Here is a 16,272-nt window from a genome sequence, read left to right as displayed (position 1 = left end):
TTCATAATAGCTGAAAAATGGAAACAACCTAAATGTCCACCAACTAATGAATAAATAAATACAATGTGGCATATCCATACAATGGAATATTATTCAGCCATAAAAAAGAATGAAGTAATGGGACACCTGACTGGCTCAGTTGGAGGAGCTTGCCACTCTTGATCTTGGGATCATGAGTTTGAGCCCCAGGTTGGGTGTAGAAATTACTTAAATTAATAAAACTTTTAAAAAGTTTTAAAAGGAATGAAGTGCTGATACCTGCATACACCTTGAAAACATTATAGGATGTGTGAAAAGTCAGACACAGAAGACCACATATTATATGATTGATTCCATTTTCATTAAATGTCCAGAAAGACAAACCTATAGAGACAGAAAGTATCTGTGGGCTGGGTTAGAAGAGGGGAGGTTTGTGAGCAAATGCGCAGTGACTGCTAATGGGTATGGGCATTTGCTGTGGAGTAATGAAAAGGTTCTGAAATTGATTATGGTGATGGTTGTAAAATTTTGTGAATATACTAAAAATCATTGAATTGTACACTTTAAGTGGGTAATATATTTTATGTGACCTATATATTAATAATCTGTTATTTTTATTTTATTTCATTGTAAAATTTATTTTAAAGTAATCTCCAGACCCAATATGGGGCTGGAACTCACGACCCTGAGAGTGAGGGTTGCATGCTCTTCTGACTGAGGCAGCCAGGCACCCCTTGATAAATCTGTTATAATTAAAATAAAAAAAGTCCATGGCAGCATTTTTAATGTTTTTAGATGTTATTCCTTTGTACAGCTGCATCATAATTTATTTAGATTCTTATTGTTGGACCTTTATGTTTCCTATTAATTCCTTTGTTTCACAGCATTTCAAACACACAAAAATGAATTGAATAGTATAACGAACCCCTGTACCCATCAGGCACTTAAACAATTGTCAACCCAAGTGTTGCATTTACAGACATGGATTTTTTTTTTAAGATTTATTTATTTATTTGAGAGAGAGAGAGAGCACAGAGGGAGAACCAGACTCCCTGCTGAGCAAAGAGCCCAACTGGGGACTTGATCCCAGGACCCTAAATCATGACTTGAACGGAAGGCAGACACTCAACCAACCGAGGCACCCAGGCGCCCCTACTGACGTGGACTTGATGAACATTTTTGTGCATAAATCTATGTTCTTACTTCACACTGCTTCCTTCCATTTACAAATTTACAAGGAATTCAATTCACTCCCTCACAATGCCCTCTCAGCATTCCCAAGGGATTTGATGAATCCAGTAGGGGCAGGGACTGTGTAACTGGAGAGAGCCCTCAGCCTATTACCCAGGAGGGGCACTGCAGTCGCTCCACCTAAGAGCCTAAGATTTCCCAAACCTCCGCTCAGCCCTGTCTTTCTCCCATTTTGCCACACGGGGGCGATAGAGTCTTTCATAGCCTCTCTGGATTCTCCCATCAGCACCGTGGGTGGGTAGCTGGGGTGAGCTTTGTATTCCTTCTCCTGGTGACCCGGTGATGGCCATCTCTTGGCCTTAGGATCCTTGCGTAGAAAACAAAGGAGATGAATTCAGTGAGCCATCTGGACCCACCTTTGGCCAGCTCTCATAAGCAATGTTTCCTTAGGGCCCATTCCCCAGCACCTGCTTCTAGGTGGTCCAGGGGATCCATATGAGACCCAAGAAAGACTGATGCCTACCAATGCAACTTCCCACTTTTTAGAGGCCTACAGGAGGCCGCAAACTTTGAGATACCCCAGCTCCAGGAGCAACATTAGGTTCATGGGTGGAGGAAGAGAAAATAAATCACTAAAGTCCCTCCAGCCCAGCCCAGAGGATATTTGGCCCTCAGAGGAGGGCATGGTCCGTGGAGGACCATGATGGCTGATGTGTTTGTCATAGCGGAGGGCTGAGTCAAGGGACAAGGTGTTTGTTTTCCTGAGAGGGCTTCTCCAGAGTTGGAGTGTCTCCAGCCTTGTAGCCCCTCCTGTCTCGGCCAACAAAGGGAAGTGGGCCAGATTCTGAACTCTGACTGGATGCCTGTATCTCCTTGGGATGCTCTCTCAGCTGGGACCCCAACACAGCCCTACTGGCCTTGTCTCTCCTTGTCCTTGGCCTTCCCTGCATTCCTCCTCTTAATCCAGTGAGCTGGCTGCAACCAACCATGTCAGAAGCCACGCCCCAAACAGCCAAGCATACCAGCCCTGGAGTTGGGGAGCAGCTCATGTATCCCCCACACCTATTGTGTGTTAGCCTTTCCCTGGGCCTGTCACTTTGTATTTGTTATTGTATTTCCTTCTCGCAGGAGCAGCCTCATAAGGCAACTATTATAGACTCATTTCACAGAGGAGGAAGTCAAAGCTTAGCCAGCGTGAGGATTCAAGCCCAGGCTGGTCTGATTCACACCTGTGTCTCCTTCCTTCTCCCCACCTGCTTTCTGCACATGCTCTGAATTATTGTGAACGACTCCTACCTCACCTACTTGTCCTTGCTGCTGCTTTACTTTCCTGTGCATACCCCTGCCCACCAATCACACACATGCTCCCAGATCCACATACACCAAGGCAGGTGCCCATGTAGAGCCCAATCCTGACTGGCCGCCCTGACTGCTAATCAGCTATGTGATCCTGAGCAAGCCACTTAACCTCTGCAAGTCTCCATTTTCTCATCTCTTCAGAATTGTTATGAGTTAAATAAGCTATTGTATGTAACACTGTTAAAACCTTACCAGGACATGGTACTCAATAAAGGTTAGATATTTTTAAAACTTTAGCTGCTTTTCATTGTTATGATAAACACACATCTTTGTATATTCTCTACACATGTCACTAGCCATGTGCAGTATACCCTGAGGCACAAGGATCACCATGCACACCTACATACCCATGCAAGAACCCATAATGAAAAAACTCAGCCACCTGCTATGTGTATCATGTACCTGTATGCCTGTGCCAGACTCCTGGGCTAGAGGTAGGGGATTTCTGTGGAATAGAGACAGGAAACCTGGCCTTGGGGTCTAACCAGTCTGGCTAGGAAGTAAAACTTGTGATCAAAGTATGGTCTGCAGACCAAGCTGAGATCTTGTTAGAGTCTTGAAGAATCTCATACCCCACTCCAGAGCTTCTGAATCAGAATCTGCATTTTAATAAGGTCCTCAAAACACCAGGGTAGAGAGGAGGGAACTGGGTGATTATCTCTGAGCAAGAGGAGGCTGGCTTGGGTCCTGTCCCTGGTGTCTCCAATCTGTGCCCTATCAGCAGGCTGGTTACCCTCTGGCTCCTCCCCTGTTCTTGGGAGTGGGTGCTGATGTGTGAGGTGATCCAACTCAGCCTTGGGAGGACAGGTTGGATCCCTGGTCCTGGTTCTAAAAGAATGTAAATAGCAAGGTCCCTCCCTGGTCCCTCCCAGGGCTCTGACAGGCTGGGGGCTGGAACCGCACCAGGGCCCAGGCAACTGGCAGACGCTGCCCGTTCTTCAATTCCTCTCCTGCAATGTGTCCATACTTGCTTGTGACTCTCCACGCCCAGCATCATGGTGGGGTCGCTGCCAGGACTCTGTTCGACCTCTCCCTCCTTGAGTAAGGTGAGGGCTGGGTCCCTTGGGACTGTTGGAGCCTGAGGCCTGGGCCGCTGCCCCTCCCTATCCCTGTTGGGGCTAATTTTAGGGTTGTCTTGACAGCTGCCTCGGATCAACCTGAGTCAGTTCCCTGCCCAGTCTTGGGGTCAGTTGGGGTCAGTTGGGGAGCAGGCCAGCCCAGCCCCAGCTTCGACTACAACAGATAAAATTAGACTCCTTACCCCCTGGCCACCATCCCCATGGCCTGGAGAGTCCCCCTTGGTAGAGCCCAGCAGGAGGGGATGGAATCTGGTCCTACTCTCAATCTGACAACCATCTCCAGACAGACAAACCAAATCTTATGGAAACCAGAAGCCACAGAGGTCAGGGAACTCAGGACCTGAAGACCCTCTGGCTTTGCACCTTGACTGCAGAAGAGAAAGGGCAAGGGTCCGGGGCCTGGACCTGAGTCACACAGCAGGTGATAGCCCAGCCAGGGCTCCTGGTGCCCAGCTGGGTTCTATGCTCTGCAGCCCAGGGCAGGGTGGAGATGAAGAGGGGCCCAGCATCTAAAGTAGCCCACCATGGTCAATTCTGGGCCTTGGAACCTCTCTTCCTGAAAAGTGCAGAGAGGGATGCTAACACAACACCTACTTCCTAAGCCCCCTTGCCATCTCATGTCTAGGATTCAGTAGCAGACAGCACCTGAAACAGGAGGCATTTTAGCCTCTGATAACACAGGGTTGGAGTCCTTGCTCTAACACCAACATTCTGGTCCTTTGTTTCCTCCCTGATGACATGGATGTGGTTATACATGTTCACAGACTGGTTGGGACAGAGGGGATGAATAGAGGACGAGAAGAGCCCTGAGAACTCAGGAGTGTGCTGTGCCCATGGAGCTGCCAGCTGGCTGGGGACATGAGCTCCTTCCCATGGGGAACTGGAGCCTGAGTGGCTCCCATAGTCTTCACCCCCATTGCCTCTATCCTTGCTGTCCCTCGCCCCATGATGTTGCAAGAGGAAATAAGTCTTAAAGCTGACCTGGGCAAGAGGGAAAGGAAATGCAAGCAGAGGTCACAGAGGGAAGCTGTGGTTCTCCTCTCTTCCCCTACCTGCAACCTTTGCTCCTTCTGTTCCCTCTGTTCCTGTCTGTTCTCATGCCCTTCTCCTGTTGACTCATTCCAACCCAACTTCCCACCTCCTTGACTCCTGATTTCTTCCCGAGCTCTCTCGCCCTAAAGCCCTCTGCCCTGGCCCTCATGGTTTCCTGGTTGGATCTGTGAGTGGGAGTATGGATGATTGCGTGTGCATGTAGGACTCTGCTGCACAGGGCTGGCACTTAGTAAATATTTAATGGCCCACCTCAAATCCTTTCTGAAACAAGGCTGTGTACATGAATAAACAGATCAACATTGACTCTAAAACACACACACATGCACCCTGAGAAAAGCCTTGTTTGGGGCAGCCCAGGTGGCTCAGCGGTTTAGCGCCGCCTTCAGCCCAGGGTGTGATCTTGGAGACCTGGGATGGAGTCCCACGTCAGGCTCCCTGCATGGAGCCTGCGTCTCCCTCTGCCTGTGTCTCTGCTTCTTTGTGTGTGTGTGTGTGTGTGTGTGTGTGTGTGTGTGTGTGTGTGTGTGTCTCATGAGTTAATTAATAATAAAATCTTAAAAAAAAAAAAAAGCCTTGTTTATGTCTCCTCCCTGGATAACAAGTTTATTCCCACTGTGGACTCTCCAGGTGATTGAAAGTAGAGGAATTTTAGGATTAGGAAGGAAAGAGTCCTTCCAGGTGGGAGCTAAATGCTCAGCAGTCACTGAGGCAGCAGTGTGAGCTGGTGAGACTGGCAGATCATGAAGAGCCTTGAATGCCAGGCCAAGGAGCCAACTTTATCCTGAGGGCAGTGAGGAGCCATGGGAGGGTTTTGAGCAGGGAACTGATGAGGCTGGATTTGCTGCCGATGGTATTTCCTCCCTGGCTTCTGCATGGAATGTGGACTGAAGGCAGAGAGAGTGGAGTCGAGGAGCCCTCTGCTTTCAAGGTCAGGTGAGAAAAAAGAAAGTGTGTACATGTGAGGCTGAAGAAGCTGGGAAGTGGGCCATCCTCAGGATATTACAGAGGGATGGCCAGGACTGAGTGACAGATCGGATGAGGGCAAGCAGGGAGGGAAGGCAAGCTCCACGATTCTCAGAGTTTGGGGCCCAGGTGACCAACTGGCTGGAGGTACCCTTGCTGAGGTTGAGAGAGGAGCAGGTCTGCGGAAAGATGCAGAGATCAGCTGGACATACCAGAGAGATGGTCTGACTAGAAATGGGACTATCTAGACTGGTCAGAGGGCTTGGGCCAGGCAACTCCAGGTAACAGCCTCTGAATGACTTGGAAGTGTCCCAAGGAGCCCCAGGATAGTCCTAGGAGCCCCAACCACCTGCAGTCTATGATTGGACTTGGACTTGGGCTGCTGGGAAGGGTCAGTAAAGGGTCTGACAGGATAGAGGGGAGGTTCTGGGGATACCCCAGGAGGTTGGGTAGGAGTGACTGATGCACAGGTCTGGGGTGGAGAGGAAGTAGGAAGAAGCCAAAGGCAGGCTGAATGGCAGGCCTTGTAGCCAGCCTGAAACCATCATTATAGAGGCAGGCAGAAGGAGGCCTAGAGAGGGGTGGGTTTGGGCCAGGTGACAGGTCAGCAGCTCCTGGCTCAGTGCTGTCCCGGGGCCACAGGGTCAGGGAGTGGTCAGCGGGGCGGGCCTCTGGGACGGAGCTTCCCCGCCACGGCCCAGCCCCAGCCTCGTAGGCTTGTCCGGTCCAGCAGGGTGCACTGGGGCAGCCGGGGACGCCCAGCTCCTTACCGCGCAGCGCTCCCAAAGCCACTGTCCGCCCATCTCAGCCCTGTGCTGTTGCTTCTCATTCCGGACCAGACGGAGGCTGGGCTGCAAGGGGAGGAGGAAGCCACATCCCCAGACCTGGAGGCTCCCAGCCGCACGCACAGCCATTGCTGGAGAACCTGCAATGCACGTTGGGGAAGGGGGGGCTGTGGTGTCATGTAACGTGTCCCACACCACGTGAGATGTAACAGGGGCAACAAATGTTTATTCAGCCCCTACTCAGTGTCAGGCACTGTTCAAGGCTCTCAAGACATGGAGAGGGATTTATGTCTTAACCAGAGGCTGACAAAAACCAAGCAAATACATAGTATAATGTCAAGAAGGGCAAAGTGAGATGAAGAAATACAGAGCAGGGTGGGGGTGGGCAGTTTCAGCAGGGAGCACAGAGTACTCATTTGAGAGAAAGAACCTGATGGTGGACCCACCTGGCTGGACGATTTTGGTCAAGACCCTGCCCCCACATCCTGCCTCACTGGGAGTTGAGCTGAGTCATCTGGGAGGGCTGCTGTGGGCCTGGCAAGTAGAAGGGCCTGAGGGGAATGGCCAGGCCATGAGCTTTCGGGAAGACTAGCCTCTCCCACAAAGTCAAACCCCACCCACCTACTCCTGCACCCACTCCTCGTGAGACCCCCCTCTCCCCACCAACTTCATTCCTCTGGGCAGGGAGCCCAGCAAGAGGTGAGGAGCCCAGAGGCTTGGCACTGCTCCAGATCTGTCCTAACAGGTGGAGGTGACTCACCTGGGGGTGTCAGGATCCAGGAAGCTGCCTGGGCAGTGGGGGTAGGGGGCAGAGTGGGAACCAGGAGACTCCTGCCTTGCCTTACCTGGAAAGGTCCTGGCCTCTGGGGTCCTGCTCCCTAGGAGGCCCAAGGTGCAGCCAAGGGGGTGTGAAGGGCTTGCCACCGCCTGTCCTCTCTGGGCCTCAGTCTCCTGAGCCACATATAGGAGGAGGGATGGAGCTAAATAATCTTCCATGTTCCTTCCAGCTCTAAATTCCTGTTTTGTTGAATATGTTGCAAGAGCCCAGGACTTCTCTGATGGTTTCCCGGAGCCTCATTGTAGGAGTGAGTGGCAGATTCTGAAATAGGGACTGGGCAAAGATTTGCTCGGGTTAGCAAATAAAGATTTGAACTTCAGAAGAGCAATGAATAAGTTTTTTAATGTAAGCTTGTCTCAAATATTAATTTATGCTAAAGAATCATTTGTTCTTTTTCTGATATTCACATTTAAGCAGGTGTCTTGCATTTTAGCTGGCTACTCCAGGTAGAAAAGGCAACTGGAGCCAGGACTTAAACATGGGAAGGTTCTAGACTCTCAGATGACCAGAGTCCTGGCCGCCCACCTTGTTGCTCCCTGAGTCCCTCACTCATGGACTTCTAGATGCCTTGTTGGAGGGTAGAGGGGGAGGGAGGGAGAACCAGTTGTTGGGGAAACTGAGAGCTGTGGAGAGAAGCTCAAGGCCCCAGGAAGCGGCACCTGAGCTCCTCTTACCCTGTGCACTGGCTCACCTCACCCCCCACCCCTTGCTCAGTGAGGCAGGCAGGTCTCCTCACTGGCTCCTGCACAGCCAGACTCTATTCCTGTCCCCTTCCCTCCTATATAAACTCGCCCACCACAGGAACCCTCCCTTGCCCAGTCTTTAGCAACAGGACTGATTCCTCTGAGTTCTGCAGGACAGACACAGCTCCTGCCCCCGCAGGGCTCCCAGTCCCAGTGGGGAGGCACAGACACCAACACTCACAGAATGGAGAGGTCATTGCCCTTTCCTGGGAACCGCTGAGGCTTTGTGCAGGTGGGGCCCACTTTCCGTTTCATTTGAGGCCCTACCCCGGAGCAGGCTTCCACCAGTATTAGTGGAAGAAATGAAAGTTCAGAGGAAGAAGAGAAGAGGGAGGGCCTCCTGGAAACTTCCCTGTCCCTTCTAGATGGAGGAAAGGCCTGATGTGAGTAGTGAAGGAGCAGAGCGAAGGGTGCGGCCGGTGTGGAGGAGGACAAGTGCTAGCGAGGCCGAGAGGTCACCATGAGAATAGTCTGAACCAGGAGGCTCCCTCTAGTGCTGTGGGCCTGTGACCTGGGAGGCCCTGACACTGTGTGCCGTTGCTCAGAGTGGCTAGTCCTCCCACATTCTGCATTTCCCAGGGGCGGAGACTTCCCCTTCTCCCAGGTCCTCCAGGACTGGGCCTGAGCCGAGAGGCCAGCACAGGAGATAGGTTGCTAGAAAGCTGAGGGCTGGCTGAGAGGACCAGTCACACTGCACTGTTATCTCCCCTTGGGTAATGAATGTTGCTGGGACTATTTTATTTTTTTTAAGATTTTATGTATTTATTCATGATAGAGAGAGAGAGAGAGAGAGAGAGAGAGAGGCAGAGACACAGGCAGAGGGAGAAGCAGGCTCCATGCACCGGGAGCCCGACGTGGGATTCGATCCCGGGTCTCCAGGATCGCGCCCTGGGCCAAAGGCAGGCGCCAAACTGCTGCGCCACCCAGGGATCCCTGGGACTATTTTAATAGGTGATCACAGTCACTCAACAGCATCAGGAAAGGTGACTGGCTTTCTGGCCCTACATGGAGATCCCTGTGGCTTTTAATGTCTGCCCAGGCCCCTTGGCCGCTAGGGACTGGAATGGCGACAGGTGATGTCTACCCACATGTCACCAAACCCACAACTAGGTGAATGAGCCAGGCCCATTCCAAACACCATGACCTGCACCCAGATTAAAGTAGACGCTGAGGGTCACGTAGCTGAGGTGAGTTAAGGAGCTTAGGCTAAACTGGGATTTGAACCCGGCTTGTCCACCACCGAGGCTCACACTCCTATGACACTGAGCTGTCCTTATTTTTTAAGTAATTTCTGAGATGGTACTTTATTTTGGCACTTTGTCGCATTTTGATCTTTGCTACTTAGGTTACAGAAGCCGGCGAAGCTGTTGCTTGTCTGTGAACTTCTGCAGTGGCCTTTGCCCAGGAGCAGTAAACGATGAAAGGACGGAGGAAAGCAGGAAGAATGGGATGAGCTCCTCCTGAGGTTCATTTGCCCTTTCCCCTGGTACCCCACCCTTCCTCTAGCCTGCAGCCCTGCCCTACCCTGAGTCATGTGGCTCCCCCACACTCTTGGGACAGCTGGGCCTTGTGCACACACAGAGCATTCCTCCTCTACTGCCAGGCTCCCACATCCTCTCACTCACCACCTTAGAAGTGTATCCCTCCACCAAGATATTCAGTGGCCACAATCCAGGCTTATGCTGGGCAAGATTCTGGGTAGATTTGAAGTGTGCCAAGTCTCCCCTGCTAGACCATGAAGGCCTTGAGGACAGACACCTTTCATTCTCTCACCTGTGTGGTCAATAAGCACCTGTTATATGCCAGGCACAGTGCTGGGCACCAGGGTAAAATTAGGGGCTGATCTGCCCTGAGACTTCCAGCTGTTTGCCTCTGTGGCTGTCCCTGGGTGTACCACCTGGGCCTCCTTGTAGTCCTTCGGCTAAAGGGCTAGTGTCCGGTATACTAGGGGTGCTTCAGGAGCTCAGGTCCTATCAACTCACGTCTTGGATCTTCTAGACTTCCCTAGCCTCTCCGGATATGTGCCTGGTGCAACGCAAGCCTTCAGTGGGATGGAAATGAGGCGGTTTGAATGGTGACTCATCTGATGATGACTCTGGAGAATATATAGTCCTCTTGGGTACAGGCATGCACGAGACTTTGAGAGCCACCCTGCAATGGTCTCTTCTCCAGTGACCCATAGTCAAGTTTGGCTATGGATAGATCCTTTGCTATTTCTTCTTTTTTACCCACTGGCTCCAGGATCCAGCCAGCCCTCTTTTTCTACTCCAGCTTCTGTGTCACTAATGGACTTGTGGCCGTGGTGGCAGGTGTGAATTCCTTGGAACCTGTGGACTTCTCATAAGCTTTATCAGAGAACCTTGACAGGAATCTGAGCCCTTATATACCAGGTACTGTGTTAAGCCTGTTACATGAATTATCTCATCTCATTCTACAACAATCCTGTCAAACAGACATTATTATTATCCTTACTTTACAGTTGTAGAAACTGGGGTCATAGGGGTTTAAGTAAATTAATAAGTGATGGAATGAGGATTTGAATCTAGGGCTATGTATTCCAAACTATTCCTCTTAATCTCTAAACTTCCCTGCCCTGCACTTCAATTAAGAAAGGCCTTGGTCTAAGGCATCCATGATATCTTCATGTACCAAATGGAGGAATGTTCATTCAATAGAGAAGAAAATGACACCTGGTTAATGGGCAGGAGTACCCATGAATATTATGTTGGATTAAGATATCAGTCTACTGATGACTTAGAACATAACCATCAGCCCCAAGACTACACCCTGTGAGAAGACAGTGAGATGTCTCATCTAAAGTTCTTCCTGATATAAGTCCTCTGGAGAAGGTGTGTCCAGGACCTAGAAAGCAGAACTTTTGTAGGGCCGTACACCATGGCTTTCTTAGTCTGGATATTTAAAGTTACTGGTGTCTATAAGCGTGCTCCCAAGACAGGAAGAGGCGGTCAGCGACTTGGAAAGCAGGGTCATAATCAGGTAAGAACTTATTTTTCTCTCTGTGGTCACTGAGCACCTGGAGAACAAGTGACACTGCTACAGCTGTTTAGTAGTGACACCTGTAGACTATTGAGTAGGTCACACTCCATTCATTTCCCCATTGTCATCTCTGAACAGCCTTGTTCCAGTTCTTGTAAGGATTTTAACCCTTACCCGGTTTCCTTTATTTTAACATACAGATCTTCCTTGGCTTACAATGGAGTTATGTCCCAAAAAAATTTATCATAAGTTGAAAATCACATTAAGTTAAAAATGCATTTAATATACAAACCTACTGAACATGTAGCATAGCCTAGTCTACCTTAAATATGCTCAGAATACTTACATTAGGCAAAATCGTCTAACCAAAACCTATTCTGTTTTATAATAAATTATTGAATATCTCATGGAATATATTGAATACTGTACTGAAAGTGATGAACAGAATGCTTGTATAAGTACAGAATGATTATAAGCATATTGGTTATTTATCCCCCAAGATTTCCCAGCTGACTGAGGGCTTCAACTGCCTGCCATCACTCTGCATCACAAGAGAGCCAGGAAGAGAGCAAACCTCAAAATCTGAAGTACAGTTACTACTGAATGTGTATCACTGTTTCACCATCCTCCAGTTAAAAAATCCTAAATTGAACCATCGTAAGTAGGGAACCATCTGTATCTGTCACAACTAAAGAACCAGTATTGATACATTACTATTAACTAACAAAAGTCTGTATTTTATTTGGATTTCTTTGGCTTTTACCTAATGTCTTCTTTATGTCCAGGATATCACATCATCATGCCTCTCTGGACTGTCTCTGGTCTGGGATGGTTACTTGGGCTTACCTTATCTTTGATGACCTTGACAGTATTGAGGAGTATTAGCCAGATATCTTATAGACTTTTTTTTAAAGATTTTATTTATTTATTCATGGGAGACACATAGAGAAAGAGAGAGAGAGAGAGAGAAAGAGAGAGAGGCAGAGATACAGGCAGAGGGAGAAGCAGGCTCCATGCAGGGAGCCCGACGTGGGACTCAATCCCGGGACTCCAGAATCACACCCTGGGCCGAAGGCAGGCACTCAACTGCTGAGCCACCCAGGGATCCCCTCTAATAGACTTTCAATTTGAGTTTTTCTTTCTTTTTTGGGGGGAGGGGTACAGTTTATTTATTTATTTTAGTAATCTCTACACCCAACGTGGAGCTCAAACTTACAACCCTGAGATCAAGAGTCACATGCCCTTCCAACTGAGCCAGCTGGGCTCTGCTCAATTTGAGTTTTTCTGATGATCTTCTCATGGTTAAACTGGAGTTACAAGTTCTTGGGAATAAGATCACACAGGTGAAGTGCCAGTCTCATTACATCAGATCAAGGGTATATGTTATCAACATGGCTTAGCACTGTGGTTGTTAACCTTGATGACATGGCTAAAGTTATGTCGGGTTTCTCCGCTGCAAAGTTTCTCAGAGGATCCATTCTGTGTCATGCCAACCCAGATCGCTAAGATGGGAGGGGCAGTAGGCCTGGAAGTCTGCACAGTGATGATCATAGTAACCAGTGAGAGAATCTGTGGTGTGGAAGGTGAATTTCAGAGGGTAGCCCCTTCTCAGTTTCAAAGGCTTTGAGCTCTACCTGCTGTAACAGGGAGCAGGCCTTATTCATCTCTATGTTCCGACACCTGGCACAAGGCTGTCTGTTGAATACATTGGGTATCCTTTTTTTCTGCGGATGCACTTTTCTTTAATTGAGGTGAAATTCACTTAACATAAAATTAACCATTTTATTTATTTATTTTTCTAATGATTTAATTTATTTGACAGAGAGCACAAGCAGAGGGAGTGGCAGGCAGAGGGAGAGGGAGAAGCAGACTCCCTGCTGAGCAGGAAGCCCAATGCTGGGCTCCCTCCCAAGACCCTGAGATCATGACCTGAGCTGAAGGCAGATGCTTAACTGACTGAGCTACCCAGGTGCCCTAAAATTAACCATTTTAAAGTACACAATTCAATGGTTTTTATACATTCATAGTGTTGTACAACCACGCCCTCTATCTAGTTCTAGAATGTTATCACCCCCATTCCCCTCTCCCCTCAACCTCTGTATCTATTCTGGTTATTTCATATAAATGGAATCATATAATATGTGGCTTTTTTGTGGGCTCCTAGAATAATGTTTTCAAGGTTCATCTGCATTGTAGCATGTGTCAGAACTTCATTCCTTTTTATGGCTGAATAATATTCCTTTGTAGTATATACCACATTCTGTTTATTCATTCATCCATTGATGGATATTTGAGTTGTTTCCACCTTTTAGCTATTGTGAATAGTGCTGCTATGAGCATTCATGTGTAAATATTTGTTTTTAGTACCTGTTTTCAATTCATTTGGGTGTATACCTATGCGTGACTAGATTTGTAAGGAAGGTAATATTTCTTCACAGGCTTTTAGGATGCTAATCAAACTCACACGGAGGCTCACATGTGTCCTGGGCCTGGTTCAGGTTATCATCTTATCAATAAATTGCATAAACAGCACACATGTATCAAACTCACCCACAAAAAGAAGCCAAGAGGGAGAGCTTAATTCACAATGCAAATATATAAAGAAGGCAAAGTATTAAGTTTTACATTAGGTTTCTTTTTTTTTTTTTTTTGAGGAGCTCTTTTTTTTTTTTTAATTTTTAATTTATTTACGATGGTCACAGAGAGAGAGAGAGAGAGAGAGGCAGAGACACAGGCAGAGGGAGAAGCAGGCTCCATGCACCGGGAGCCCGACGTGGGATTTGATCCCGGGTCTCCAGGATCGCGCCCTGAGCCAAAGGCAGGCGCCAAACCGCTGCGCCACCCAGGGATCCCTACATTAGGTTTTTTCCAATGATTGTCCAAGCACAGAATGTGGGAGAATAATGATGCAAAAAGGATCTCAGAGAGTGCCTGGGTGGCTCAGTCAGTTAAGCGTCTGACTCTTGATTTTGGCTCAGGTCATAATCTCAGGGTTGTGAGATTGAGTCCTGCATCGGGCTCGGCACTGGGTGTGGAGCTTGCCTCAGATTCTTTCTCTCCCTGTCCCTCTGCCCCTCCCCATCTCTCTCTCTCTCTCTCTCCCCCAACCCCCTAAAAAAAAAAAAAAAAAAAAGAACTCAGTTTGAGTTGACCATAAGCTCTACATGAGCCAAGGTGTAGAGTAACAGAGCCATAGGGTCGGGAACACAGAAGATGGTTGCCCTGTTCCATTCCACAGTCAAACCCACCTGGAGCTCTGGGGCCTCTTTGACATGCTGGGGTATGCTTTGGATCAGAAAAAAAATGACTACAGAGGCCTGGGAACCAAGTCACGGAACCAGTGGGGAGACTCAAGTGTAGGCAGGATGGCTGAAACAGGGTCTTTGTTGCCTGGAGTCTGCAGGGCTGGCTGTCAGGGAGGAAGACTTTTTTTCTTACCAAGTAGTGAGTTCCCTTCCTTTTAGGGCTGGGTGTGTTGAATGAGCAGGGACAGATTCAGAAGGACATCAGGTGAGCTCAGGTGACTCTGGGGGTCAGGTGATTGCCCTGGTGTTTTTCAGTACTAAGAAACAGACTTAGCTTGAGAGAAGAACAAAGAAAATGAATCTTGAGGTATCCGGTTCTCTCTCCTCCTCTTTTCTCTCCTTCCCCTCTGCCTCTCTTCCTCTCCTCCTCCTCCCTCCCCCTTTTCTTCCAGACTAGCACCCCAAGCCAGTCTATCCTGGGGAGAGGCAGCTAAATCCCAACATAAATTAAGGTGTTTGTTAAAATGATTGTCTGAAATCAACAGGGCAGGATTGAACTGACTACATTGTAAAAACCCAGGAAAATGCTGTGTCATTATGGTACTGGAAAAAAGCAGTGTATACAATTATATATTCATTATGACTAGGTTAAAATGCATAAAAATTACAGTATAAAGCACACCAAAATCTTTTTCTTTATTATTGAAGCATAGTTGACCTACAATGTTATATTAGTTTCAGGCATACAAGATAGTGATTTGATAATCCTATACATTATGCAATGCTTACCATAATTGTAGTCACCATCTGTCACCATATAACGTTATTAAAATATTATTGACCATATTCCACAAATTGTACTTTATCATCCCTAAAACACACCAAAATCTTAACATCAGTTTTCTGTGTGGATCAGGACTGTCAGAATATTTTATCTTGTGTTTTATATTTTTCTATACTTTTCAAATCTTCTGCAATGATTTCTACAGCCAGGAAAAAAACCAAAAGCCAAAAAACAACAGACTTTAATGCATGAGAATGAATTTAACTGGGAGAGATGTGGGATGCCATGGAAGCAATGCCTACAATTGGCCTGGCCTGCTGGCCACCTGGCCACTTCCTGCTCTGCCCTGCACTAGCTGTGTGACACCTCACCTCCCTGTCCCCACTTGGTGGTTCCTCTCATCCCCTGGGACTGCCCATACAGACCCCTATTCCCAGCAGGCACTTGGAAAACCTTAGTAAACACATGGCAGTTAGCTTGAAGAGCCATACAGATAAGTGACCATAGAATAGGACGAGAACCCTCACTCACTCTTAGGTAGAAAAGACCTGAGGGGTGGGGAGACCACAAGATGGATGTAACCAGAGGTGTTGGGCACTTGCCAGGGTGGAGCAGGTCTCTCCTTTCCCACTGGTGCTGCAGTCACCCTCTGCCTGGCAGGGAATGCAGGTTGCAAGTTCCTGAGGAGCCAGGGTCAGTGTGTATGGCTCCTGTAGTCTCCAGACATCACCATACAAGAATCCAGATTCACTGAGCACCTCCCAAGTGCTGCACTGGGCTGATCTTTTACATACATTCATTTAATCCACACGGTGAGCCCACCAGTCAGTGTGGTTACCCCCCATCCTACCTGCAAGAAAACTGAGACTCAGAAAACTAAGCACCGGGGATCCCTGGGTGGCGCAGTGGTTTGGCGCCTGCCTTTGGCCCAGGGCGCGATCCTGGAGACCCGGGATTGAATCCCACATCAGGCTCCCGGTGCATGGAGCCTGCTTCTCCCTCTGCCTATGTCTCTGCCTCTCTCTCTTTCTGTGACTATCATAAATAAATAAAAATTAAAAAAAAAAAAAGAAAAAAAAAAAAAGAAAACTAAGCACCAGGTCACACAGCTAGTATATAACAGGTGCTCTTAAACATTATTGCACACTGTCTCAAGATAGGCTACAATACTTCAACTTTCTGTTCAGTGGTTTGTGTCTTGTCCTTCTTGGCCTTGATATGGCTCCACTGATGGTTTGGTTATTGCATGTGAGGAC

At 48.2% G+C, this 16,272-nt stretch overlaps 1 protein-coding gene and 1 long non-coding RNA gene across 3 annotated transcripts in view; one reads left to right on the top strand and one right to left on the bottom strand.

Moving 5' to 3' along the window:
* Nucleotides 1-564: 564 nt before the first annotated feature.
* LOC112667826 (uncharacterized) lies at nt 565-8,519 on the bottom strand. 2 transcript variants are annotated; one of them, XR_004807776.2, is made up of 4 exons: nt 8,172-8,519; nt 7,255-7,520; nt 6,395-6,549; nt 565-1,537 (listed from the first exon to the last, which is right to left on the bottom strand). It is a non-coding gene; the product is annotated as an uncharacterized LOC112667826 (long non-coding RNA). The 2 variants fall into 2 exon arrangements; XR_003141346.3 differs by lacking the exon at nt 565-1,537 and adding an exon at nt 5,235-5,578.
* Nucleotides 8,520-9,338: 819 nt separating this feature from the next.
* The window catches only part of P2RY2 (purinergic receptor P2Y2), a 47,350-nt gene continuing 40,416 nt past the window's right edge, over nt 9,339-16,272 (top strand). Inside the window, exon 1 of the mRNA XM_035703851.2 lies at nt 9,339-10,987. The gene's annotated coding sequence lies outside the window, so the exon portion shown is untranslated. The remainder of the gene's footprint in view (nt 10,988-16,272) is intronic.

The sequence above is a fragment of the Canis lupus genome, chromosome 21, assembly GCF_003254725.2.
Source record: "Canis lupus dingo isolate Sandy chromosome 21, ASM325472v2, whole genome shotgun sequence".
Lineage (NCBI taxonomy): Eukaryota > Metazoa > Chordata > Mammalia > Carnivora > Canidae > Canis > Canis lupus.
Note: the sequence above shows the minus strand (reverse complement) of the source record. Positions and strands in the feature narration are given on the sequence as shown.